The sequence below is a fragment of the Salminus brasiliensis genome, chromosome 15 (genome assembly GCF_030463535.1).
Source record: "Salminus brasiliensis chromosome 15, fSalBra1.hap2, whole genome shotgun sequence".
NCBI lineage: Eukaryota > Metazoa > Chordata > Actinopteri > Characiformes > Bryconidae > Salminus > Salminus brasiliensis.
Window position 1 is genome coordinate 16,964,774 of NC_132892.1, and position 27,206 is coordinate 16,991,979.

The following is a 27,206-nucleotide window of genomic DNA, read 5'->3' on the forward strand; positions in this document are numbered from 1 at the left end:
TTCTTTAGGTCTCATTGGGCCTGTTGTGGTTGTGGCAAATCTTACAACTTAGGCCTACTTAAAGCCATAGCTGACACCCATATGACTCCAGTGTTGAGACAAATTGCATGTTTTTTTCATGGTAATTCCTACTCCATCCACTATGTGGCAGTATATTGGAAATAGGCCAGGTTACAAGCCAAAAGGAGAGGATCATTCAGTAGCAAAGAGGTTTAGCTGAGTCTCACTTCAGGCCTCATTGTAATGAAGACTGAATGAAGGAACTTTGGTTCAAATACTCATTGTAAGTTTGCAATCCTTTAATTCTTTATATATTCTGTCAATGTTTGTGTGTGTTTAATGCATGAGGTTGGGTGCTGTTGTGCTTTTGCAGAAAGCTTCTCTTTTTTCTTGTTGTTTGTTTGTTTGTTTGTTTCTCTATTTGCACTCCTTACAACTAACTTGCTCTTCATATGGACATTGGGATTAGCCTGTTGTGCTTGTTTTTAGGGTCTCATTGGGCCTGTTTTCATGTTCCTAAATTCTCATTTGTCATGTGCTTATGGTCTCATCGGGCCTGTTGTTCTGGTGCTTTAGTTCTCATTGGGCCTGTTGTGCTGGTTTTTTAGGTCTCATCGGGCCTGTTGTGCTGGTGCTTTAGGTCTCATCGGGCCTGTTGTGCTGGTGCTTTAGTTCTCATTGGGCCTGTTGTGCTGGTTTTTTAGGTCTCATCGGGCCTGTTGTGCTGGTGCTTTAGTTCTCATTGGGCCTGTTGTGCTGGTGCTTTAGGTCTCATCGGGCCTGTTGTGGTTGTGGCATAAAACAAATCCTACAACTTAGGCCTACTTGAAGCCATACCTGACACCCATTCCCATCTATTCTAAGGGTAGTAGTATATTTCAGATGTGTCTCTGTACACTACAACTGACTTTAGATTTGTATGCTATCTGGATGTTTCACTTGGAGAATATTACATTACAAATTGTGAAAATCAGCATATTTTATGTATATATTTATTATTGTTATATATTGTTTTTTATTTAAAGTGCTAAAAGTGCTTGCCAAACTTGACTGAGCTCCCCAAACTCAAGTGGAAATGTGCTTGTATGTACAAACATTTTTTTGGCTCATTAGTAAGACAGCCCGATTCACCTTGGTGAAGTTTATATTGCTAGCATTTTCTGAGGAGACCCTGAAAGCTGTTTATCATGAAATTCATGTGTCATACTGTCATGTGTGTCTCTTGTATGATCTTTGTTCTTTGAAATGCAGCTTCTCCTAGTCTTAGAAATATGTGGAAATAGTACCACCAGTGAAAGTGGTGAGATTTGGTATGGGGGGTGAGATTAGGCGCAGCAGTGTTAACTGAGTGTTAACTGTTTACTAGCTCTCATGTTGCTTGTTAATCATTTCTTTGTAATCTTTAATATTAGCTTTGGCTTGTTTCTTAGCCAGTGTCAATCCTTGCGCTATCTACTATGTGTTACTTTACATTACTTTGCTTTACTAACCTGTGTTTTTTCTCAAGAAACATGATGGCCGTGGAGAGACACTGTTAGGAAGAAGACAGACGCCAGAATCGAGGGAGCAAGCAAGCTCCACTGCTGACTGCAGGTTTGACGTCCGGTCCTCTACCACCTAGAAAGGCTTCACCTGTGCTGCCTGGGATCTGTCTTGCTTTACGGTAACATTGAGAAGGTGCTACTCTAGGGATTATTGTCCCTACCCAGTCCCACAGGTAAGTCAGGTAAGTATTTATTTACTCTATTCAAATAACTTGTTCTGCCATTTCTCTACTTGTATTAAAGTAATATTAGTATCTCTTGCTCATATTTCAAACCCTGCAGTATCGAGATGATGTCTGTGTTTGTAATCATAGATGTCAGAAAATGAGTTATAACAATCTGAGGAACAAAAGGAAACATATGTATCAATTCTTATGAGAACCAGTGATATTACATTTAAATTTGGGTTGTACAATCTCTGGCAACTAAAGCAGTCCTTGTCAATTATGTTATTACTGATAACCACTTTAGTTCACTATGTCTAATGAGTACGTAACCCTGAATGAATCCACTGTCCCAGGTTTTAGATGTTACAGTTACCCACACAGGTCTGATTTTGGTGGTGGTGTAGATGCAATTTATGGTACATTTCTGATGAAAAGCTAGATTTTGTCTGTTCCATCTACAACACTGTTTAGCTGTCTTTATGTCCCTCTTAAATTTTGTCTGTCCATGTGCAACTCTGAGGCTGGCTGGCTGTCCATCTGACTATGAAACAATTCTGGTTAGCTCTCTATCCAAGAGAAACTGAGTTGTTGTTTTTTGTTTTTTTTGTTTGTTTGTTTTGCTTTTTTTTGCATTTTTGCATATTCAGTTTCTTTATTTATGTTTTCAGGAGCCCATGATCCCATCCATCTATGAAGGTGGATTTGGCCAACAAGAGTCTAGCCCTCTGCAAATGTGTGTGGTTGTCTCCATCTGGAACTGTGGCTAGCTGGATTTCTGTAAGTGTGATTCAGGTGGGTGATCATTCAGTTTCTATACATGTATTGACTGATTTTTTTTTTACAGTTTCCCAGGATCCCATGACTGACTCCCTCTCTGAAGGTGGAAACGACTAACAAAGGTCATTCCATCTGCATCTCCATTTTCAACTATATATAGCTAAATACAGCTATACAGTGTGTGCAGAATTATTAGACCGGTTGTATTTAAGAGGATTCTCTTGAACAACAACTATGTTCTCAATCAACCCAAAAGACTCATAAATATCAAAGCTTAATATTTTTGGAAGTTGGAGTGTTTTTTTTGTTTTTAGATTTGGGAGATCTTGGGAGGATATCTGTTTGTGCAGGTAACTATTACTGTGCAGAATTATTAGGCAACTTAATAAAAAACAAATATATACCCATCTCACTTGTTTTTAACCAGGTAAACCAATATAACAACACACAATTTAGAAATAAACATTTCTGACATTCAAAAACAAAACCAAAAACAAATCAGTGACCAATATAGCCACCTTTCTTTACAATGACACTCAAAAGTCTTCCATCTATAGATTCTGTCAGTTGCTTGATCTGTTTACGATCAACATTGCGTGCAGCAGACACCACAGCCTCCCAGACACTGTTCAGAGAGGTGTACTGTTTTCTCTCCCTGTAGATCTCACATTTTATGAGGGACCACAGGTTCTCTATGGGGTTCAGATCAGGATGACTGAAGCCGTGGATGACTCCTGAGGTGCGTGCGCTACTGAGGACCCGCGACTCGGCCTTCAGAGTGGGTGACAAGGCGGCCCTGAGGAAAGCAAGAGCCAAATTGTCACGAGCCATCCGAGAGGCAAAGCACACACCCCCAGAGAATCCACAGCCACTTCAAGGACACGGGTGACACGCGGCGCATGTGGCAGGGCATCCAGGAAATCACAAACTACAGGACAATGCCACCGTCCTGTGACAGTGATGCCTTCCTCCCCGATGCCCTGAATGACTTTAATGCACGGTTTGAGGCACAGAACAACACGTCGGTGAGAAAGATCACGCCCAAGCCGGACGAGCAGGTGTTGTGCCTGACTGCAGTGGACGTGAGGAAAACTCTGCGCAGAGTCAACCCATGGAAAGCTGCAGGACCAGACAACATCCCCGGCAGAGTGCTGTGAGAGTGTGCAGACCAGTTGACAGATGTTCTCACGGACATCTTCAACGTGTCCTTGCGCAGCTCCACTGTCCCAACGTGCCTCAAGACCACCACCATCGTCCCCGTGCCGAAGAAGACTTTGCAACAGCTTCTTCCCCCAAGCCATCAGACTTCTCAACTCAACTCAACTTCTGAACTGATGTCTTTTCTGTTACATGCACATTCTCTCTCTCTCCCCCCAACCATTTACCCCAGATAAAAGGGGAAGCATTTTTGCACAAACCATTTGCACTAATAACTTACTACCTCACTGGACTCTATTTATTACACATTGCACAAATTTGCACACTACTGGCAATTATTTATTATTCTCTGTCTGCACTTGTGTTTTGTATGCACTGTCTATGTTGCACCATGGTCCTGGAGGAACATTGTTTCGTTTCACTGTGTACTCTGTATGTAGTTGAAATGACAATAAAACCCACTTGACTTGACTTGACTTGAGGTGAACAAGGGGGCCATGTCATCATTTTTTTCTTCTTTTAGACCCTTACTGGCCAGCCATGCTGTGGAGTATTTGGATGCATGTGATGGAGCCATTGTCCTGCATGAAAATCATGTTTTCCTTGAACGATACAGACTTCTTTCTGTACCACTGCTTGAAGGTGTCTTCCAGAAACTGACAGTAGGTCTGGGAGTTGAGCTTCACTCCATCCTCAACCCGAAAAGGTTCCACAAGTTCATCTTTGATGATACCAGCCCATGGCCAGATGGATCCAGCCTCGGGCCCATGCATCTGGCCCATCAAGAGTCACTCGCATTTCATCAGTCCATAAAACCTTGAAAATAAATAAATAAATAAATATCAGTCTTTCAGCCTTCCTTACCTTGGCCATGTCCCTGAGTATCGCACATCTTGTGCTTTTTGATACTCCAGTAACGTTGCAGCTCTGAAATATGGCAAAACTGGTGGCAAATGGCATCTTGGCAGCTTCACGCTTGATTTCTCAATTCATGGGCAGTTATTTTGCGCCTTTTTTTTTTTTTAACACATTTCTTGCGACCCTGTTGGCTATTTGCCATGAAACGCTTGATTGTTCGTTGATCACGCTTCAAATGTTTGGCAATTTCAAGACTGCTGCATCCCTCTGCAAAATTTTAGACTTTTCAGAATTTGTCAAATCTCTCTTCTGACCCATTTTGCCAAAGGAAAGGAAGTTGTCTAATAATTAAGCACACCTTATATAGGGAGTTGATGTCATTAGACTACACCCCTTCTCATTGCAGAGATGCACATCACCTGATTTACTTGATTGGTAGTTGGCTTTCAAGCCTATAGAGCTTGGAGTAGGACATGTATAAAAAGGATGATGTGATCAAAATACTCATTTGCTTAATAATTCTGCACACAGTGTATTCTGTCCATCTTCAACTGTGTGAGGCTGACTGTTCGTAAACAGCTTTGATACAGGTAAGTGATCATTCAGTTTCTATACTGTATTGACTTTTTTTCTCTTTTTTGTCGTACAGTTTCCCAGGATCCCATTACCGACTCCCTCACTGAAGGTGGTATAACCAAGGTCTTTACATCTGCATCTACATTTAAAACTACTGGCTGGCTGGTATTCTGTCCATCTTCAACTGTGTGAGGCTGACTGTTCGCAAACAGCTGTGATACTGGTAAGTCATCATTCAGTTTCTATACACGTATTGACTTTTTTTCTTTTTTGTCGTACAGTTTCCCAGGATCCCTTTACCGACTCATTCTCTGAAGGTGGACTATCAAGGGTCTAGGGTCTGACTGTTCGTAAACAGCTGTGATACAGGTAAGTGATCATTCAGTACATGTATTTACTTTTTTTCTCTTTTTTGTCGTACAGTTTCCCAGGATCCCGTGACCGACTCCCTCTCTGAAGGTGGAAACGACTAACAAGGATTTTTCCATCTGCATCTCCATTTACAACTGTGACTGGCTGGCTGGTATTCTGTCCATCTTCAACTGTGTGAGGCTGACGGTTCGTAAACAGCTGTGATACTGGTAAGTGATTATTCAGTTTCTATACATGTATTGACTTTTTTTCTTTTTTGTCATACGCTTTCCCAGGATCCCGTGACCGACTCCCTCTCTGAAGGTTGAAACGAGTAACAAGGATTTCTCCATTCTCTACTATGACTGGCTGGCTGGTATTCTGTCCATCTTCAACTGTGTGAGGCTGACTAATCGTAAACAGCTGTGATACGGGTAAGTGATCATTTAGTACATGTATTGACTTTTTTTTTCATTTTTGTCGTACAGTTTCGCAGGATCCCATTACCGACTCCCTTTCTGAAGGTGGACTATCAAGGGTCTAGGGTCTGACCGTTTGTGAACAGCTTTGATACAGGTAAGTGATTATTCAGGTTCTATACATGTATTGACTTTTTTTTCTTTTTTGTCGTACAGTTTCCCAGGATCCCGTGACCGACTCCCTCTCTGAAGGTGGAAACGACTAACAAGGATTTTTCCATCTGCATCTCCATTCCCTACTATGACTGGCTGGCTGGTATTCTGTCCATCTTCAACTGTGTGAGGCTGACTGTTCACAAACAGCTTTGATACAGGTAAGTGATCATTCAGTTTCTATACACGTATTGACTTTTTTTCTTTCTTGTCATACAATTTCCCAGGATCCCATTACCGACTCCCCCTCTGAAGGTGGACTATCAAGGGTCTAGGGTCTGACTGTTCGTAAACAGCTGTGATACTGGTAATTGATTATTCAGTACATATACTGACTTTATTTTCTTTTTTTGTCGTACACTTTCGCAGGATCCCGTTACCGACTCCCCCTCTGAAGGTGGACTATCAAGGGTCTAGGGTCTGACTGTTCGTAAACAGCTGTGATACTGGTAAGTAATTATTCAGTTTCTATACATGTATTGGCTTTTTTTTTCTTTTTTGTCATACAATTTCCCAGGATCCCGTGACCGACTCCCTCTCTGAAGGTGGACTAACCAAGGTCTTTATATCTGCATCTCCATTTACAACTGTGACTGGCTGGCTGGTATTCTGTCCATCTTCAACTATGTGAGGCTGACTGTCCGTAAAGAGCTGTTATACAGGTAAGTGATCATTCAGTTTCTATACACGTATTGACTTTTTTTTCTTTTTTGTCATACAGTTTCCCAGGATTCTATTACCGACTCCCTCTCTGAAGGTGGACTATCAAGGGTCTAGGGTCTGACTGTTTGTGAACAGCTGTGATACAGGTAAGTGATCATTCAGTTTCTATACACGTATTGACTTTTTTTTTTTTTTCTTTTTTGTCGTACAGTTTCCCAGGATCCCGTGAAGGTTGAAAAGACTAACAAGGATTTCTCCATCTGCATCTCCATTCTCTACTATGACTGGCTGGCAGGTATTCTGTCCATCTTGAACTGTGTGAGTCTGACTGTTCGTAATAGCTTTGATACAGGTAAGTGATCATTCAGTTTCTATACATGTATTGACTTTTTTTTCTTTTTTGTCGTACAGTTTCCCAGGATCCCGTGACCGAATCCCTCACTGAAGGTGGAAACGAATAACAAGGATTTTTCCATCTGCATCTCCATTCTCTACTATGACTGGCTGGCTGGCTGGTATTCTGTCAATCTTGAAATGTGTGAGTCTGACTGTTCGTAATAGCTTTGATACAGGTAAGTGATCATTCAGTTTCTATACATGTATTGACTTTTTTTTCTTTTTTGTCGTACAGTTTCCCAGGATCCCGTGACCGACTCCCTCTCTGAAGGTGGAAACGACTAACAAGAGTCTATCCATTTTCTTCTCACCTCACAACTCTATATAGATAAATACAGCTATATTCTGTCCATCTTCAGCTGTGTGAGGCTGAATGTTCGTAAACAGGTGTTGTATAGAAACTGAACAATCACTTACCTGTATATGTATTGACTTTTTTTTCTTTTTGTCGTACAGTTTCCCAGGATTCCATTATCAACTCCCTCTATGAAGGTGGACAATCAAGGGTCTAGGGTCTGACTGTTCGTGAACAGCTGTGATACAGGTAAGTGATCATTCAGTACATGTATTGACTTTTTTTTTTTTTCTTTTTTTTTTTTGTTGTACGGTTTCGCAGGATCCTGTTACCGACTCCCTCTCTGAAGGTGGACTATCAAGGGTCTAGGGTCTGAGTGTTCGTAAACAGCTGTGATACAGATAAGTGATCATTCAGTTCATGTATTGACTTTTTTTTCTTTTTTGTTGTACAGTTTCCCAGGATCCCGTGACCGACTCCCTCTCTGAAGGTGGAAAAGACATACAAGGATTTTTCCATCTGCATCTCCATTCTCTACTATGACTGGCTGGCTGATATTCTGTCCATATTCAACTGTGTGAGGCTGACTGTTCGCAAACAGCTTTGATACAGGTAAGTGATCATTCAGTTTCTATACATGTATTGACTTTTTTTTTCTTTTTTGTCGTACAGTTTCCCAGGATCCCGTGACCGACTCCCTCTATGAAGGTGGACAATCAAGGGTCTAGGGTCTGACTGTTGGTAAACAGCTGTGATACTGGTAAGTGATTTTTCAGTACATATACTGACTTTATTTTCTTTTTTGTCGTACAGTTTCGCAGGATCCTGTTACCGACTCCCTTTCTGAAGGTGGACAATCAAGGGTCTAGGGTCTAACTTTTGGTAAACAGCTGTGATACTGGTAAGTGATTATTCAGTACATATACTGACTTTTTTTTTCTTTTTTCTTGTACAGTTTCGCAGGATCCTGTTACCGACTCCCTCTCTGAAGGTGGACTATCAAGGGTCTGACTGTTGGTAAACAGCTGTGATGCTGGTAAGTGATCATTCAGTACGTGTTGCCTTTTTTTTTTTTTTTGTCGTACAGTTTCGCAGGATCCCATTACCGACTCCCTCTATGAAGGTGGACAATCAAGGGTCTAGGGTCTGACTGTTGGTAAACAGCTGTGATACTGGTAAGTGATTATTAAGTACATATACTGACTTTTTTTTCTTTTTTGTCGTACAGTTTCCCAGGATCCCGTGACCGACTCCCTCTATGAAGGTGTAAACGACTAACAAGGATTTTTCCATCTACATCTCCATTCTCTACTATGACTCTCTGGCTGGTATTCTGTCCATCTTCAACTGTGTGAGGCTGACTGTCCGTAAACAGCTGTTATACAGGTAAGTGATCATTCAGTTTCTATACACGTATTGACTTTTTTTTCTTTTTTGTCGTACAGTTTCCCAGGATCCCGTGAAGGTTGAAACGACTAACAAGGATTTCTCCATCTGCATCTCCATTCTCTACTATGACTGGCTGGCAGGTATTCTGTCCATCTTGAACTGTGTGAGGCTGACTGTTCGTAATAGCTTTGATACAGGTAAGTGATCATTCAGTTTCTATACATGTATTGACTTTTTTTTCTTTTTTGTCGTACAGTTTCCTAGCATCCCGTGACCGACTCCCTCTCTGAAGGTGGAAACGACTAACAAGAGTCTATCCATTTTCTTCTCACTTCACAACTCTATATAGGTAAATACAGCTATATTCTGTCCATCTTCAGCTGTGTGAGGCTGAATGTTCGTAAACAGCTGTTATACAGGTAAGTGATTGTTCAGTTTCTATACATGTATTGACTTTTTTTTCTTTTTGTCGTACAGTTTCCCAGGATTCCATTATCAACTCCCTCTATGAAGGTGGACAATCAAGGGTCTAGGGTCTGACTGTTGGTAAACAGCTGTGATACTGGTAAGTGATTATTCAGTACATATACTGACTTTTTTTTCTTTTTTGTCGTACATTTTCCCAGGATTCCATTACTGACTCCCTCTCTGAAGGTGGACTATCAAGGGTCTAGGGTCTGAGTGTTCGTAAACAGCTTTGATACAAGTAAGTGATTATTCAGTTCATATACACGTATCCACTTTTTTTTCTTTTTTGTCGTACACTTTCCCAGGATTCTATTACCGACTCCCTCTCTGAAGGTGGACTATCAAGTGTCTAGGGTCTGACTGTTCGTAAACAGCTGTGATACAGGTAAGTGATCATTCAGTTTCTATACACGTACTGACTTTTTTTTCTTTTTGTCGTACAGTTTCCCAGGATTCCATTACCGACTCCCTCTCTGAAGGTGGACTATCAAGGGTCTAGGGTCTGACTGTTTGTAAACAGCTGTGATACAGGTAAGTGATCATTCAGTTTCTATACACATACTGACTTTTTTTTGTTTTTTGTCGTACATTTTCCCAGGATTCCATTACTGACTCCCTCTTTGAAGGTGGACTATCAAGGGTCTAGGGTCTGACTGTTGGTAAACAGCTGTGATACAGGTAAGTGATCATTCAGTACATGTATTGACTTTTTTTTTTTTTTTGTCGTACAGTTTCCCAGGATCCCGTGACCGACTCCCTCTCTGAAGGTGGAAACGACTAACAAGGATTTTTCCATCTGCATCTCCATTCTCTACTATGACTGGCTGGCTGGTATTCTGTCCATCTTCAACTGTGTGAGGCTGACTGTTCGTAAATAGCTGTGATACTGGTAAGTGATTATTCAGTTTCTATACCTCTATTGACTTTTTTTTTCTTTTTTGTCATACAGTTTCCCAGGATTCTATTACCGACTCCCTCTCTGAAGGTGGACTATGAAGGGTCTAGGGTCTGAGTGTTCGTGAACAGCTGTGATACAGGTAAGTGGTCATTCAGTACATGTATTGACTTTTTTTTTTTCTTTTTTGTCGTACAGTTTCCCAGGATCCCATTACCGACTCCCGCTATGAAGGTGGACAATCAAGGGTCTAGGGTCTGACTGTTGGTAAACAGCTGTGATACTGGTAAGTGATTATTCAGTACATATACTAACTTTTTTTTTTCTTTTTTGTTGTACAGTTTCGCAGGATCCCGTGACCGACTCCCTCTATGAAGGTGGACAATCAAGGGTCTAGGGTCTGACTGTTGGTAAACAGCTGTGATACTGGTAAGTGATTATTCAGTACATATACTGACTTTATTTTCTTTTTTGTTGTACAGTTTCGCAGGATCCTGTTACCGACTCCCTCTCTGAAGGTGGACTATCAAGGGTCTAGGGTCTGAGTGTTCGTGAACAGCTGTGATACAGGTAAGTGATCATTCAGTACATGTATTGACTTTTTTTTTTTCTTTTTTGTCGTACAGATTCGCAGGATCCCATTACCGACTCCCTTTATGAAGGTGGACAATCAAGGGTGTAGGGTCTAACTTTTGGTAAACAGCTGTGATACTGGTAAGTGATTATTCAGTACATATACTGACTTTTTTTTCTTTTTTCTTGTACAGTTTCGCCGGATCCCGTGACCGACTCCCTCTCTGAAGGTGGACTATTAAGGGTCTAGGATCTGACTGTTGGTAAACAGCTGTGATACTGGTATGTGATTATTCAGTACATATACTGACTTTTTTCTTTTTTGTCGTACAGTTTCCCAGGATCCCGTGAAGTTTGAAAAGACTAACAAGGATTTTTCCATCTGCATCTCCATTCTCTACTATGACTGGCTGGCATGTATTCTGTCCATCTTGAACTGTGTGAGTCTGACTGTTCGTAATAGCTTTGATACAGGTAAGTGATCATTCAGTTTCTATACATGTATTGACTTTTTTTTATTTTTTGTTATACAGTTTCCCAGGATCCCGTGACCGAATCCCTCACTGAAGGTGGAAACGAATAACAAGGATTTTTCCATCTGCATCTCCATTCTCTACTATGACTGGCTGGCTGGCTGGTATTCTGTCCATCTTGAAATGTGTGAGTCTGACTGTTCGTAATAGCTTTGATACAGGTAAGTGATCATTCAGTTTCTATACATGTATTGACTTTTTTTTCTTTTTTGTCGTACAGTTTCCTAGGATCCCGTGACCGACTCCCTCTCTGAAGGTGGAAACGACTAACAAGAGTCTATCCATTTTCTTCTCACTTCACAACTCTATATAGGTAAATACAGCTATATTCTGTCCATCTTCAGCTGTGTGAGGCTGAATGTTCGTAAACAGCTGTTATACAGGTAAGTGATTGTTCAGTTTCTATACATGTATTGACTTTTTTTTCTTTTTGTCGTACAGTTTCCCAGGATTCCATTATCAACTCCCTCTATGAAGGTGGACAATCAAGGGTCTAGGGTCTGACTGTTGGTAAACAGCTGTGATACTGGTAAGTGATCATTCAGTACATGTATTGACTTTTTTTTTCTTTTTTGTCGTACAGTTTCCCAGGATCCCTTGACCGACTCCCTCTCTGAAGGTGGAAACGATTAACAAGAGTCTATCCATTTTCTTCTCACTTCACAACTCTATATAGGTAAATACAGCTATATTCTGTCCATCTTCAGCTGTGTGAGGCTGAATGTTCTTAAACAGCTGTTATACAGGTAAGTGATTGTTCAGTTTCTATACATGTATTGACTTTTTTTTCTTTTTGTCGTACAGTTTTCCAGGATTCCATTATCAACTCCCTCTATGAAGGTGGACAATCAAGGGTCTAGGGTCTGACTGTTGGTAAACAGCTGTGATACTGGTAAGTGATTATTCAGTACATATACTGACTTTTTTTTCTTTTTTGTCGTACATTTTCCCAGGATTCCATTACTGACTCCCTCTCTGAAGGTGGACTATCAAGGGTCTAGGGTCTGAGTGTTCGTAAACAGCTTTGATACAAGTAAGTGATTATTCAGTTCATATACACGTATCCACTTTTTTTTCTTTTTTGTCGTACACTTTCCCAGGATTCTATTACCGACTCCCTCTCTGAAGGTGGACTATCAAGTGTCTAGGGTCTGAGTGTTCGTAAACAGCTGTGATACAGGTAAGTGATCATTCAGTACATGTATTGACTTTTTTTTTTCTTTTATCGTACAGTTTCGCAGGATCCCATTACCGACTCCCTCTATGAAGGTGGACAATCAAGGGTCTAGGGTCTGACTGTTGGTAAACAGCTGTGATACTGGTAAGTGATTATTCAGTACATATACTGACTTTTTTTTCTTTTTTCTTGTACACTTTCGCAGGATCCTGTTACCGATTCCCTCTCTGAATGTGGAAACGACTAACAAGAGTCTATCCATTTTCTTCTCACTTCACAACTCTATATAGGTAAATACAGCTATATTCTGTCCATCTTCAGCTGTGTGAGGCTGAATGTTCGTAAACAGCTGTTATACAGGTAAGTGATTGTTCAGTTTCTATACATGTATTGACTTTTTTTTCTTTTTGTCGTACAGTTTCCCAGGATTCCATTATCAACTCCCTCTATGAAGGTGGACAATCAAGGGTCTAGGGTCTGACTGTTCGTAAACAGCTGTGATACAGGTAAGTGATCATTCAGTTTCTATACACGTACTGACTTTTTTTTCTTTTTGTCGTACAGTTTCCCAGGATTCCATTACCGACTCCCTCTCTGAAGGTGGACTATCAAGGGTCTAGGGTCTGACTGTTGGTAAAGATCTGTGATACTGGTAAGTGATTATTCAGTATATATACTGACTTTTTTTTCTTTTTTCTTGTACAGTTTTGCAGGATCCTGTTACCGACTCCCTCTATGAAGGTGGACAATCAAGGGTCTAGGGTCTGACTGTTCGTAAACAGCTGTGATACAGGTAAGTGATCATTCAGTTTCTATACACGTACTGACTTTTTTTTGTTTTTTGTCGTACATTTTCCCAGGATTCCATTACTGACTCCCTCTTTGAAGGTGGACTATCAAGGGTCTAGGGTCTGACTGTTGGTAAACAGCTGTGATACAGGTAAGTGATCATTCAGTACATGTATTGACTTTTTTTTTCTTTTGTCGTACAGTTTCGCAGGATCCCATTACCGACACCCTCTATGAAGGTGGACAATCAAGGGTCTAGGGTCTGACTGTTGGTAAACAGCTGTGATACTGGTAAGTGATTATTCAGTACATATACTAACTTTTTTTTTTCTTTTTTGTTGTACAGTTTCGCAGGATCCCGTGACCGACTCCCTCTATGAAGGTTGACAATCAAGGGTCTAGGGTCTGACTGTTGGTAAACAGCTGTGATACTGGTAAGTGATTATTCAGTACATGTATTGACTTTTTTTTTTTTTTTTTGTCGTACAGTTTCGCAGGATCCCATTACCGACTCCCTCTATGAAGGTGTACAATCAAGGGTCTAGGGTCTGACTGTTGGTAAACAGCTGTGATACTGGTAAGTGATTATTCAGTACACATACTGACTTTATTTTCTTTTTTCTTGTACAGTTTCGCAGGATCCTGTTACCGACTCCCTCTCTGAAGGTGGACTATCAAGGGTCTAGGGTCTGACTGTTGGTAAACAGCTGTGATACTGGTAAGTGATTATTCAGTACATATACTGACTTTTTTTTTTTTTACAGTTTCGCTGGATCCTGTTACTGACTCCCTCTCTGAAGGTGGACTAACCAAGGTCTTTACATCTGCATCTCCATTTACAATTGTGACTGGCTGGCTGGTATTCTGTCCATCTTCAATTGTGTGAGGCTGACTGTTCGTAAATAGCTGTGACACAGGTAAGTGATTGTTCACTTTCTATACACGTATTGACTTTTTTTTTTTCTTTTTTGTCGTACAGTTTCCCAGGATCCCGTGACCGACTCCCTCTCTGAAGGTCGACTATCAAGGGTCTAGGGTCTGAGTGTTCGTAAACAGCTGTGATACTGGTAAGTGATCATTCAGTACATGTATTGACTTTTTTTTTCTTTTTTGTCGTACAGTTTCGCAAGATCCCATTACCGACTCCCTCTCTGAAGGTCGACTATCAAGGGTCTAGGGTCTGACTGTTCGTAAACAGCTGTGATACAGGTAAGTGATTATTCAGTTTCTATACATGTATTGACTTTTTTTTCTTTTTTGTCATACAGTTTCCCAGGATCCCGTGACCGACTCCCTCTCTGAAGGTGGAAACGACTAACAAGGATTTTTCCATCTGCATCTCCATTCTCTACTATGACTGGCTGGCAGGTATTCTGTCCATCTTCAACTGTGTGAGGCTGACTGTTTGTAAACAGCTGTTATACAGGTAAGCGATTATTCAGTTTCTATTCACGTATTGACTTTTTTTCTTTCTTGTCATACAATTTCCCAGGATCCCATTACCGACTCCCCCTCTGAAGGTGGTTTATCAAGGGTCTAGGGTCTGACTGTTCGTAAACAGCTGTGATACAGGTAAGTCATCATTCAGTACATGTATTGACTTTTTTTTTTTTTTTGTCGTACAGTTTCCCAGGATCCCGTGACCGACTCCCTCTCTGAAGGTGGACTAACCAAGGTCTTTACATCTGCATCTCCATTTACAACTGTGACTGGCTGGCTGGTATTCTGTCCATCTTCAACTGTGTGAGTCTGACTGTCCGTAAACAGCTTTTATACAGGTAAGTGATCATTCAGTTTCTATACACGTATTGACTTTTTTTTCTTTTTCTTTTTTGTCGTACAGTTTCCCAGGATCCTGTGAAGGTGGAAACGACTAACAAGGATTTCTCCATCTGCATCACCATTCTCTACTATGACTGGCTGGCAGGTATTCTGTCCATCTTGAACTGTGTGAGTCTGACTGTTCGTAATAGCTTTGATACAGGTAAGTGATCATTCAGTTTCTATACATGTATTGACTTTTTTTTCTTTTTTGTCGTACAGTTTCCTAGGATCCCGTGACCGACTCCCTCTCTGAAGGTGGAAACGACTAACAAGAGTCTATCCATTTGCTTCTCACTTCACAACTCTATATAGGTAAATACAGCTATATTCTGTCCATCTTCAGCTGTGTGAGGCTGAATGTTCGTAAACAGCTGTTATACAGGTAAGTGATTGTTCAGTTTCTATACACGTATTGACTTTTTTTTTTTTCTTTTTGTCGTTCAGTTTCCCAGGATTCCATTATCAACTCCCTCTAGGAAGGTAGACAATCAAGGGTCTAGGGTCTGACTGTTGGTAAACAGCTGTGATACTGGTAAGTGATTATTCAGTACATGTATTGACTTTTTTTTTTTTTTTTTTGTCGTACAGTTTCGCAGGATCCCATTACCGACTCCCTCTATGAAGGTGTACAATCAAGGGTCTAGGGTCTGACTGTTGGTAAACAGCTGTGATACTGGTAAGTGATTATTCAGTACACATACTGACTTTATTTTCTTTTTTCTTGTACAGTTTCGCAGGATCCTGTTACCGACTCCCTCTCTGAAGGTGGACTATCAAGGGTCTAGGGTCTGACTGTTGGTAAACAGCTGTGATACTGGTAAGTGATTATTCAGTACATATACTGACTTTTTTTTTTTTTACAGTTTCGCTGGATCCTGTTACTGACTCCCTCTCTGAAGGTGGACTAACCAAGGTCTTTACATCTGCATCTCCATTTACAATTGTGACTGGCTGGCTGGTATTCTGTCCATCTTCAATTGTGTGAGGCTGACTGTTCGTAAATAGCTGTGACACAGGTAAGTGATTGTTCACTTTCTATACACGTATTGACTTTTTTTTTTTTCTTTTTTGTCGTACAGTTTCCCAGGATCCCGTGACCGACTCCCTCTCTGAAGGTCGACTATCAAGGGTCTAGGGTCTGAGTGTTCGTAAACAGCTGTGATACTGGTAAGTGATCATTCAGTACATGTATTGACTTTTTTTTTCTTTTTTGTCGTACAGTTTCGCAAGATCCCATTACCGACTCCCTCTCTGAAGGTCGACTATCAAGGGTCTAGGGTCTGACTGTTCGTAAACAGCTGTGATACAGGTAAGTGATTATTCAGTTTCTATACATGTATTGACTTTTTTTTCTTTTTTGTCATACAGTTTCCCAGGATCCCGTGACCGACTCCCTCTCTGAAGGTGGAAACGACTAACAAGGATTTTTCCATCTGCATCTCCATTCTCTACTATGACTGGCTGGCAGGTATCCTGTCCGTCTTCAACTTTGTGATGCTGACTGTTCGTAAACAGCTGTGATACTGGTAAGTGATCATTCAGTTTCTATACATGTATTGACTTTTTTTTCTTTTTTGTTGTACAGTTTCCCAGGATCCCGTGACCGACTCTCTCTCTTTGCAGATAAGACTGAACCCCCCTGCAATAAAACGTGCAGGACAGGGGGACTCTACAATTAAAAACAACAAGATTGTGGCTTTAAAGTACTAAGATATCACTGAAATTAAGATATGCTGAGTGCTGAGTAACACACCTGAAGTAGTTACAATCCCAGCTTTTAAGACAATAAAGAGAATTCTTCCCCTTTTTGTCTGCACTGATTGGTCAGTGTCTGGTCTTCAATATCTGACACGTAGTCAGCTAAATCCTGAGGTGCTTTCTCTTTGCATAGCGTTCACCATGTCTGTCTTTCTTGAACCTGAGTCTGATTAACATGGTTAGCTGTCGGCAGGGGGGTACACACCTCTCCTCATGGAAATCATCATCATCATATTCATCATCATCTGACATTGCCTGGTCAGTATGGGTTTGGTGTTCTGTAACACACGTAGAACAGACATGGTCTTGTGTTTTTACAGTGTTTCTAGTCTGAGCAGATTTCCCTTGTATGCAGAGTTTAGGTTCAATTTATTACCATTTAGTTTTTTTGTTTTTTCATGCCCTGGTGGAGCTCAAGGTCATTACTTGACTGTAACCCTTTGTACGTTTCAGACCCATCTACACTATTTTAAATCGTAGACCCATGTGTGTTCACTCACACATTCACTCCAGCCCGAGAGAAGTCCTCTCCTCTTTTGTAGCTTCAACGCAAAGCTGGGATTTTGTTAGTGTGGCTGAGTGGTCTAAGGGGCTGGATTGAGGTTCCAGTCTCTTTGGTAGCATGGGTTTGAACTGCCACTGCCAAAAGACACCTTTTGGGGGCAGTGGTGACTCAGCAGTTGGAGCACCGAGCTATTGATGACCGGGTCAGGGGTTCAATACCTGGCTCGGCAAGCTGCCACTGTTTGGCCCATAAGCAAGGCCCTTCACCCTCTTTGCTCCCCGTGCGCCACAGCAATGGCTGCCCACCACTCCAGGCACTGTCACTGTGTGTGTTTTTAATTACTGGTGTGTATGTGTGTGTTCACTGCATGGATGGGTTAAAGGAGGAGGCCAAATTCCATATGTGTCAGACACAAATGGTAAACATGGTTATCTTTGGCTCTTTGGTACATTACAGACCCTGTAACAGTAGTCAGTAGTTGGTCAGTGTCTGGTCTTCAAAATTTGACATGGTCAGCTAAGGCGTGTCTCTGTCTTCCTCTGTTTGAGCGCCATCTTGAGCATCAGTTTGAAACTCTTGAACCTTTTCTGGAGTCTGATGAACATGGTTAGTTGTTGGCATGGGGGTACACACCTCTCCCCATGGAAATCATCCGCCATTGACTGGTCAGTCTGAGGGTTCTCCAATTCCACTCAGCTGTATTTTGATGTGGTCAGTGCAGAGGTCTTGTGCCTTATGCCCTTCTCACTTAGTGATGACTGCAAATCCCTTGCTGTGAACTCTGTACCATTATCTGAACAAACACATTTTTCTGTTCCATATGGAGATAAATAAGCCAAGAATTGCTCAATAGCTTTTACAGTGTGACTCTGTACTTCTCTGTTGTCATGCCTTCTGGTATATCCTGTAATGTGGCTTGACAGCTAGCGTTTTCATTAATAATCTTCCAGATTTAACCATCTCCTTCCATCTCACCCTAAAGATCTTGATCATCTAACAGATGATCTGCAGACTGTGCTCCATTCTAACCTTGATCGTGTTTCTCCAACCTAACACCAAGTCGTTTCTGCTTACCTCTCCTCTGTTTGAGCTGCCACTCGGTCGGGTTGTTTGTCTCTGACCAAATAACACTGTGATGTTGCTTTATGAACAGTGAGCAAAATCAGTCCTGGCTTTGTAGAGTGTGAGTATTAGCATCACTGTTGATTATACTCATTGACTTGATGTAAAGTAGCTCCTAATCTTTTAATAGATCACCAAACTAGGCTAACTGTCACACACACTCAGGGTTAGCACCAGGTCCGTATGATGGACTATGGAATCATTCCTCATTTGTAATAAACTGCACTGTATTACTGAATCAGTACAAGGTGAAATTTTTGTGCACGTAACTATTGAACGATGTCTCTCACTCGACCTACCTGAACATCTAGTTGACCGAGCTTTGGTGCTTTTCACAAACACAGCCTCTCCCACGTTGCCAAGAAACAACAAAGCCAATCCTGTTAGTGATGTTGGTTAGGGAGACGGGACTCGTAGTAGAGAAGGAGATCTGTTAACCGTCTTTTGGGGTGCTTAGTCTTAAAGTGGCAGGCTAGTCTCCGGCTTCCAAAAAGCAGCACAATTTCCTGCTTATCACAGTCTATGGCCTTGGTGAATTTGCTGTGGTTTTTATCAGAAGCAGCTCTTTCTACTGATCAGACATTGATTCAGGACCCCCTTAACATTAGGTTAAATTTTGCCCCTGGGTATTAAGAGAACTCTGTATTTCTCCACCTGACTCCATCTTCAACCAACACCTAGTCCTGTTTTAGAACTACTTCAAACATGATCTCCACCTGCCACCCCCTTTATTAGCAAATGTACCATAACAACTGTCGTCTCGGTTCGTCTTCCTCTAGAGATGGACTTGTTATTCAACAAGGGGAGTCTGTAGCCACCGTCTTTAGTTGTAACAATAATATATTTTATTGCAATCGAAAGAACAGTGTGGAGAGAGTCTGCCAATTCTGGGTGCCCTTCAGTCTCTCTCCCCGACTTAGGAATACCTTGAGTTTTTATACCTTATTTCACGCCACATTCTGTTGGAATGTTGCCATATATGGAATGTTTACATTTCATCCATAGGGAACAACCATTAGCTCCCCCATTACCTAAGTGGTCCATGGCCACATCTGGACAGCGTTTAAATCACTGACACGTCTGCCCAACGGGATGTCCAAATCTAAACAGCATCTTATGTCTGTTCAATTTGTGTAGATTTGGTCAAGAAACGGGGCCCCCTTTCTTTTCTACTTCTGCAAAGCCAATGAATATACTACACAACCTCAACAGCTAGTGTTTTCATTAATAACCTTGTGTAACCAGTGCAGCCTTTGCCTGGCTACGAGTGTCTGGTGAGCCCTGTCAGCCACCGTAGTCAAGGTGATGCGCTGTTTTCCCCCCTCCCTTTTCTCACGTACTAGGTATGCTTTGGTTGAGCCAGATCAGCCACCGTAGTTGGAGCACTGCGCTGTTTTCCCCCTCCCCTTACGGAAGCGCCAGGTGGATACAATTGGGGTGAGCATTAGCTTTAGCATATATACATACGGCGGTGCTGGGTGTATGGAGAGCTTCATTCTGCTAGGGTCTGTTGTGACTTCGGCGACGGTCATCAGACGGTAGGTTACTTCTAAAAGTGGTGCTACGTTGAGTTGCGGTTAAATATTAAGGTGTAATGTCCCTGTGCAGGTGTGTTGGCGTGCCGGTCTATGCAAGCTTCCCCCCCCTCTTCTGAGTCTGTGGTGCATTAGCACAGAGCTCTCGGAAACAGCTTCAACACTGTAGCCATGTGTTGTGGATTCACTGCGCTTTCACCGCTCCTGTAAGCAGGTTGTGCTGAGACAGCGTCTAACAGTAGGTAAGTACGCGGTAGTACGAATAGCTTTGCGTGTTTACTGGTAGCTTATGCGGCTAACGTCTGTTTTATGTAGGTGTAATGTGGATTGGTGCAACAGCTAACTGGGTGTGAGCTTGTGCATAGCAGCAGCTAAAGCGTCCTGTGGGAGCGTCGCCATTGACCAGTCCAGGGGGCGCCGGACTATTGGAACGTGCAGACCTGAAAGCAGCTACTCGTCATCTCTTGTTTTAATAATAAATGTTTAATACCTACATGGTGAAATTGGAGCCGCTGCTGTTTTGCTGGGTTTGTTACTTTTGTTTGGTTGGTTTTGCTTTTTTTCTATTTTGTTTCCTAGTTTTATTTTGATTTGCCTTTGCTTATTATTTTGCTTGATTACTTTGCTGCTTGGTTGTTTTGTTCTATTTGAATTGATTTTGTTATTTTTGCATTTAATGATTTGGTTATCAATTGATGGCTTTATGCTGTGCATTTTTGGTTAATTGATTTACTGTTTCATTTCATTTGGCAGCAGTTCTTGGTTTATCGTGTGGAATATTTTAAAGAACTATTTTTTTTTTTTGTTTATTATTATTATTATTATTATTATTATTATTGGCTATTTGTGGGAAATCATTCTGGCTGTGGGAGTCCTCTGGTTCCAGTGATTAGAGCCATTGTGGATTCTAATTGTGTCTCTTCTTCTTATAGGACATCTGGATGCTCCTTTCCTGTCTGTTCACTCGTGGTTTGGCACCTTACTTGCGGTGGTGTGAGTTCACGTGCACTGCACTTTTGCGCGTGTGTGTGTGTGTGTGTGTGTGTGTGTGTGTGTGTGTGTGTGTATTGGAGACTTTAGAATGCAGACAGGGCTAGGCCACCTGTAATTGGACGCCCACAGCCGATATCCCAGTTCTTTGGAGCTCCTGTAATTTTGTTATTATATTCTTTGTTTATTTTTCTTATTGTGTTTGTTGCTAATTTTAAATAATATTAATAAATGAGTTATTTTATACATGGTGGTGAATAAACCTTTCTAATTACCTCAATCCATGTCTCTGAATATTTTTCAGGCTTACCTGTGTGTCTAGGTGCTTTTTATTACTCAGATTTATAGAATATTTCCTGGGGTGAAATTCCCCAGGTGGAGTAGTCGGGTGTTGCTATACTACCACAGGTCACATATAGCATGTTTTGTATTATTAATATGGTATTTAGCATCTTTAAAAAGAAAAGAATCTGTTATATACATATTTATTATTTTACTTTTTACTTACTTCTGAGAGAATATTTTATATTTTTATATTTTTGAGGATAAATCAGAAAAAAAGTTTGAGTAAATATACGAATAAATCTACTGACCTACAAGAAGTGGTTAATTTTTACTCCATATATGTTTACATTCATAATAAAATGAATATAAACTGATATTATTTTATACAGAAAATAACTCATTTGTTCTGTGTTCAGATCATCTCTCTCTGTAATGGTGCAGCTTTAGTGATTCTCTGATGTTTGTTCTTAATCAGGAGCTGCAGCAGAAATTTATCTCTCTAGTGGAGAACGAGCTGAACACATTCAAGAAGCTCCTGAGTCCAGATTACCCAGCATGCTCTGAGAGAGAGGTGGAGGATGAGGATGATCAGAGAGGGGGGAGAGAGGGGGTGCTGGAGATCACACTGCAGATCCTGAGGAACATGAAGCAGACAGACCTCGCTAACACACTAGAGAGCAGTAAGAGTTCTGGGTCATGACCATGGTTCCCAACCTGAGTGCTAATGTATTCCTCAGTGAAGTCCCGCTTTTCAAAGGGAATAAAAATCAATACTTCAGATTACTAGAATACTACAGTTCAGAGCTACTCCACCCCATATCTTACTAAATGATCATCAGATCACTGGTCAGAGAGAGCTCTTCCAAGCAGCTGCTGGACATTTATTTAACAATGCTAATATGGAAGACCCCCCAGTGTGTTGGATACACCCCCTGCTGTAAGCTATGGTCTCTTTACAATCACTCTCTCTCTCCTCATGCATTAGCTAAAGCCCTCAGCGCTATCAGCACTAATAAAAGCACAGGTTGGACCCTTTCTTCTGAAGTTTGGGTCTCTGATCATTTTAGATCTCATTACTTACATTTTTATTCTCTTTATTTAATCAAGCAGAATTTCCAGTGTCTGGAAAACAGCACATGGAATTCCCCTCCACAAAGAAGGCGGAGCTTCAGATCATGATAATTTTAGACCAATATCAAAACTACAATGCTTAGTCAACATTTTAGACTCCTTAGTAAAAGATCGAGAGAGAGAGAGAGAGAGAGAGAGAGAGAGAGGGAACCTCTCTGGTCTGGGAGCAGAACGGTTCAGCCATGGGGATGTGGCACACTCCTTGTGGGCTGCTGGGAGAGCCATCATAAAACATCTGAGCTCTCTTAGTGGTCCTGTAAAAGAGAGAGAGACTAAGTTAAGACTTACCACACTCTAGTCTCCCACACTCAGCTTTACTGCACTTTCCAGGACTTATTCTGTGTGTGTGTGTGTGTGTGTGTGTGTGTGTGTGTGTGTGTCAGGTCTGTTCGTGCCAAACATTACTCAATAGTCCACCTACATGTCTCGCTCCTGCACCTCTTTCCAAAACAACTGCTTAGTTTTCAGATGGGAGCTGATGAGTCCTGGAAGCCTCTCTATTACAATCAATGTCCCTCTGTGTGTGTGTGTGTGTGTGTGTGTGTGTGTGTGTGTGTGTGTGTGTGTGTGTGTGTGTGTTTTCAATGGTCAGGACCCCACAGGACAGCCCACCGCAAAGCAGGTAGGTAGTATTTGGGTGGTGGGTCATTCTCAGCACTGCAGTGACCCTGACTGACCTGGTGGTGGCGTGTATGTTAGGGTGTGCTGGGCTGGTGGTACGAGTGGAGCGCTGCTGCGTCTGACAGGACCTTGTTGGCTGGATGTTTCTGGTTGGTGGACTATTCTCAGTCCAGCAGCCATGCTGTGTCTGATCCGTACCAGCAGCACAACACAATAACACAAGTGCCGCCACCACCAGGTCAGTCAGTGTCACTGCAGTGCTGAGAATGACCCTCCACCCAAATACTACCTACCTGCTCTGTGGTGGTCAGTCCTGTGGGGTCCTGAGCATTAAGGAACAGGGCAAGAGGAGGCTGATAACAGAGTCTGCAGAGAAACAGATGGAGACAGTCTGGAGCTACAGATCTACACCCTGCTCCTGTATGACCAGTGGAGCTGATAGGATGGACAGTAATGAATGAAGTGGCCGGCTGTGTATAAAACCATTAATTAACCTTACGCTTCAGTTCAGGTTGTGTTCAATTTAGGAATGACAGATTGTAAATCCCAGGCTGTTCTGATGAATGAATGTTAGGAGTGTAATGAAGATCAGATACAATTCAGCTCATTATTTTACAGTGTGACTAAAATAAGAGTAATCAATTCTCATGTGAACACTTCCTTTACTTTCACATTATTTATTTATTTAGAATTGGAATGATGAACTGATTATATCTGCAGATGGAGAAGAACAGTACCCCCCTCTTAAAGAGCTTTGCCTCCTCAGTGTATATCACAATACCTACATTTAGAGTAGGTAGAGTGTGCAGTTTAAGTGTGTGTGTGTAGTGTAAGTGTGTGTGTAGTGTAAGTGTGATATCCCTCCTTCACACACTCTGGGTGAAGCAGCCGGTCACTAAAGGAGCTGCCCAGTGCTGCCAGAGTCTCATGCAGGGGGTGGGAGCTTTTCTCCAGCACGGGTGCCAGCACAACCAACCAAAACAGTCAGCTGGTATGTCCAGCCAAACCACACTGGTCAACCAGTATGTCCAGCATGATCAGCCTGACCATGGGGGTTGACCAGCATGACCATCTTTACCCTGCTGTTTGACCAGGAAAATCATGCCAGTCCACCAGCATGACCAATCCAATCCAAATAGTCAATGAGTACGAAGATGCATGTTGACCAGCATGACCAGCAGAATTAGAGTGATTGACCAGCATGACCAGCTTAACCAAAATGGTCAACCCTCTCTACCAGATTATTGGTATTATTTCCAGATATTAATAAGAAATAAGATGGAGTTTGTCACGTTACTCGGCTGTTTTGATTTCTATTTGTTATCAAAAGGGATTTTTGAGTGGAATTAACTTATAATAATTGAGTTTAGACGTGGACAGTGATGGACAACGCACTATTAAAATGCTCAGTTATAAGCAGACATGATATTAACTGAGCCTTTTCTTATAAAGCCCCCCAACTCTGGAATAACCTTCCAGATAATGTTGGGGACTCAGACTCAGTCTTTAAATCTAGGCTGAAACTCATCTGTTTAGTTTAGCTCTTGGTAATTAATGTTTAATATGATAAATGGTTGATAAATAATGATAAAGGTTGCAGGTCCAGGGGTTCGAGGACACAGGGAATTGTAGTACACTGAGATGCTGGAGCTGTCGTCTCGCTGCTTACACGCGATCACTCAGGTTTGTGGACGGTGGAGCAGATAGACGCTAGTGTTTCAGGGAGCTCCCGTGTCTGTGTTACCTTCTGGCTCTCTCCTTTTAATAAGACTGTTATAGTCAGACCTGCCGGAGTCGTCAGACACACTCTGATACTGACCAACATTCTCTGATCTCTATAAAAGCCTCTCAGAACTAACTCTGTCTCTTTACCTTCTCCCAGTAAATGACCATCCAGCCTGACCTGCTGGAAGACTGACCGCTGGGGTCCCCTCTACCTGCATCAGACCAGCAGCCTCCCCCCACCACCATCACCCATAAAAGACCAGCTGCACATCCTCCTACCATCTATTCCTCCTCCATCTTCCTCCTCCAGCTCTCTGGTCATACTGGTTTAGTAGTAGTTTGATAAAGCAAGTCATGTGGGTCAAGCTCACTATTTTGGTCATGTGGGTCAGGTTCAGATGGTCAAGCTGGTGGACTAGCGTGATTTGCTGGTCAAACATTCATTATTTTGTCAGTTCGTTTCACACTGGTCAACCAGCATAGTCATTACTGGTTGCTAATTGGCTAGTATTGTAGTACTGTAGTATCCTCCTCTTCCTTCTCCATCTCTTTTCTTCCTTCTCCATCTTTCCTCTTCATTCTCCATCTCTCCTCTTCATTCTCCATCTTTCCTCTTCATTCTCCATCTCTTCTCTTCATTCTCCATATCTCCTCCTCCTTCTCCATCTCTCCTCTTCATTCTCCATATCTCCTCTTCATTCTCCATCTCTCCTATTCCTCCTCCATCTTCCTCCTCCAGCTAGTAGTTTGATAAAGCAAGTCATGTGGGTCAAGCTCACTATTTTGGTCATGTGGGTCAGGCTCAGATGGTCAAACTGGTGGTTCTGGTGGTCAAGCTGGTGGACTAGCGTGATTTGCTGGTCAACATTCTTGGCCGCACCAGTAGATTATTTTGTCAGTTCGGTTCACACTGGTCAACCAGCATAGTCATTAGTCATGGTTGCTAATTGGCTAGTATTGTAGTACTGTAGTATCCTCCTCTTCCTTCTCCATCTTTCATCTTCCTTCTCCATCTCTCCTCATCATTCTCCATCTCTCCTCTTCATTCTCCATCTCTTTTCTTCATTCTCCATATCTCCTCTTCCTTCTCCATCTCTCCTCTTCATTCTCCATCTCTCCTCTTCCTTCTCTATCTTTCCTCTTCCTTCTCCATCTCTTTTCATTCTCCATCTCTCCTCTTCCTTCTCCTTCTTTCCTCTTCCTTCTCCATCTCTTTTCTTCATTCTCCATCTCTTTTCTTCATTCTCCATCTCTCCTCTTCCATCTCCATCTCTCCTCTTCCATCTCCATTTCTCCTCTTCATTCTCCATCTCTCCTCTTCATTCTCCATTTCTCCTCTTCATTCTCCATCTCTCCTCTTCCTATAGTAGATTATTTTATCAGTTCGGTTTCGGTTCGGTTTCAGTTCGATTTTGGTTCGGTTTCTGTTGCCCCCCCCCCCTCCTCTTTCTGCAGCTTTAGCTTTTCACACCCATCCGGACCCTCGTGAACCATAAACGGACCCTGGTTCTGAGTGTGAAGAGCCAGGTGGTCTTTACTTTAGCAAAGCTAGTTCTGTGCTGGCTCTTGTCCCCCCTGCAGTTCACTGACCCACACTCTTCCTCCTCATGCATCTCCACCTCAAGCTTCTCCACCTCCTGCTTCTCTTCCACCTCAAGATCTTCCACCTCAAGATCCTCCACCTCAAGATCTTCCACCTCAAACTTCTCCACCTCCTGCATCTCCACCTCAAACCTCTCCACCTCCTGCATCTCCACCTCATCAAGCTTCTCCACCCCCCTCCTCTTCTCTCTAATGATTCTGATGTCCTTCTTGTACTGGATCTTGAGCTCTTTCAGCTCTTTCTTCAGCTTCTTCTCCTTTTCTTTGAAGAGAGCTTTCATTGATTGATCTTCTGCTTTCTGTAGAGCTCTCTCCTTTTTCCTTTGGAGCTCCAACCTCTTCTTCTCCTCTTTCTTCAGGAGGGCCTGCCTCTTCTTCTCCTCTTTTTTCAGGAGGGCCTGCCTCTTCTTCTCCTCCTTCTTGTTGAGCTGGCTTGGCTCCTCTTTGACCAGCTCCTCCACCTGGTGAGCTGCTGTGTCCTGCCTTAGCTCCGCCCTCCTATCCAGCAGAAAGTACACCCCCCCTGCGGATTCTCTGAGTCCCCCTGTGAACTCCATCTCCGCAAACCCTGACTCTGTGCTGCTCGCGCTCATCCTGGAGGACCTCTCTCTCAGCCCCTCCTAGTCCGACTGCGTCCAGGTGGCGCTGTGGTGCCATATTTATAGGCAACAGCGCTAGCCCCTCCCCCCCGCCCCCGTAATTGTTACGTCAGTCGCGCTGTAGTGGTTCCAGAACAAAACACATTAGAGAATCGACACAAGCCACGCCCCCTGTAATTGTTACGTCACTCGCGCTGTAGTGTTCCAGAACAAAACACATTAGAGAATCGACACAAGCCACGCCCCCTGTAATTGTTACGTCACTCGC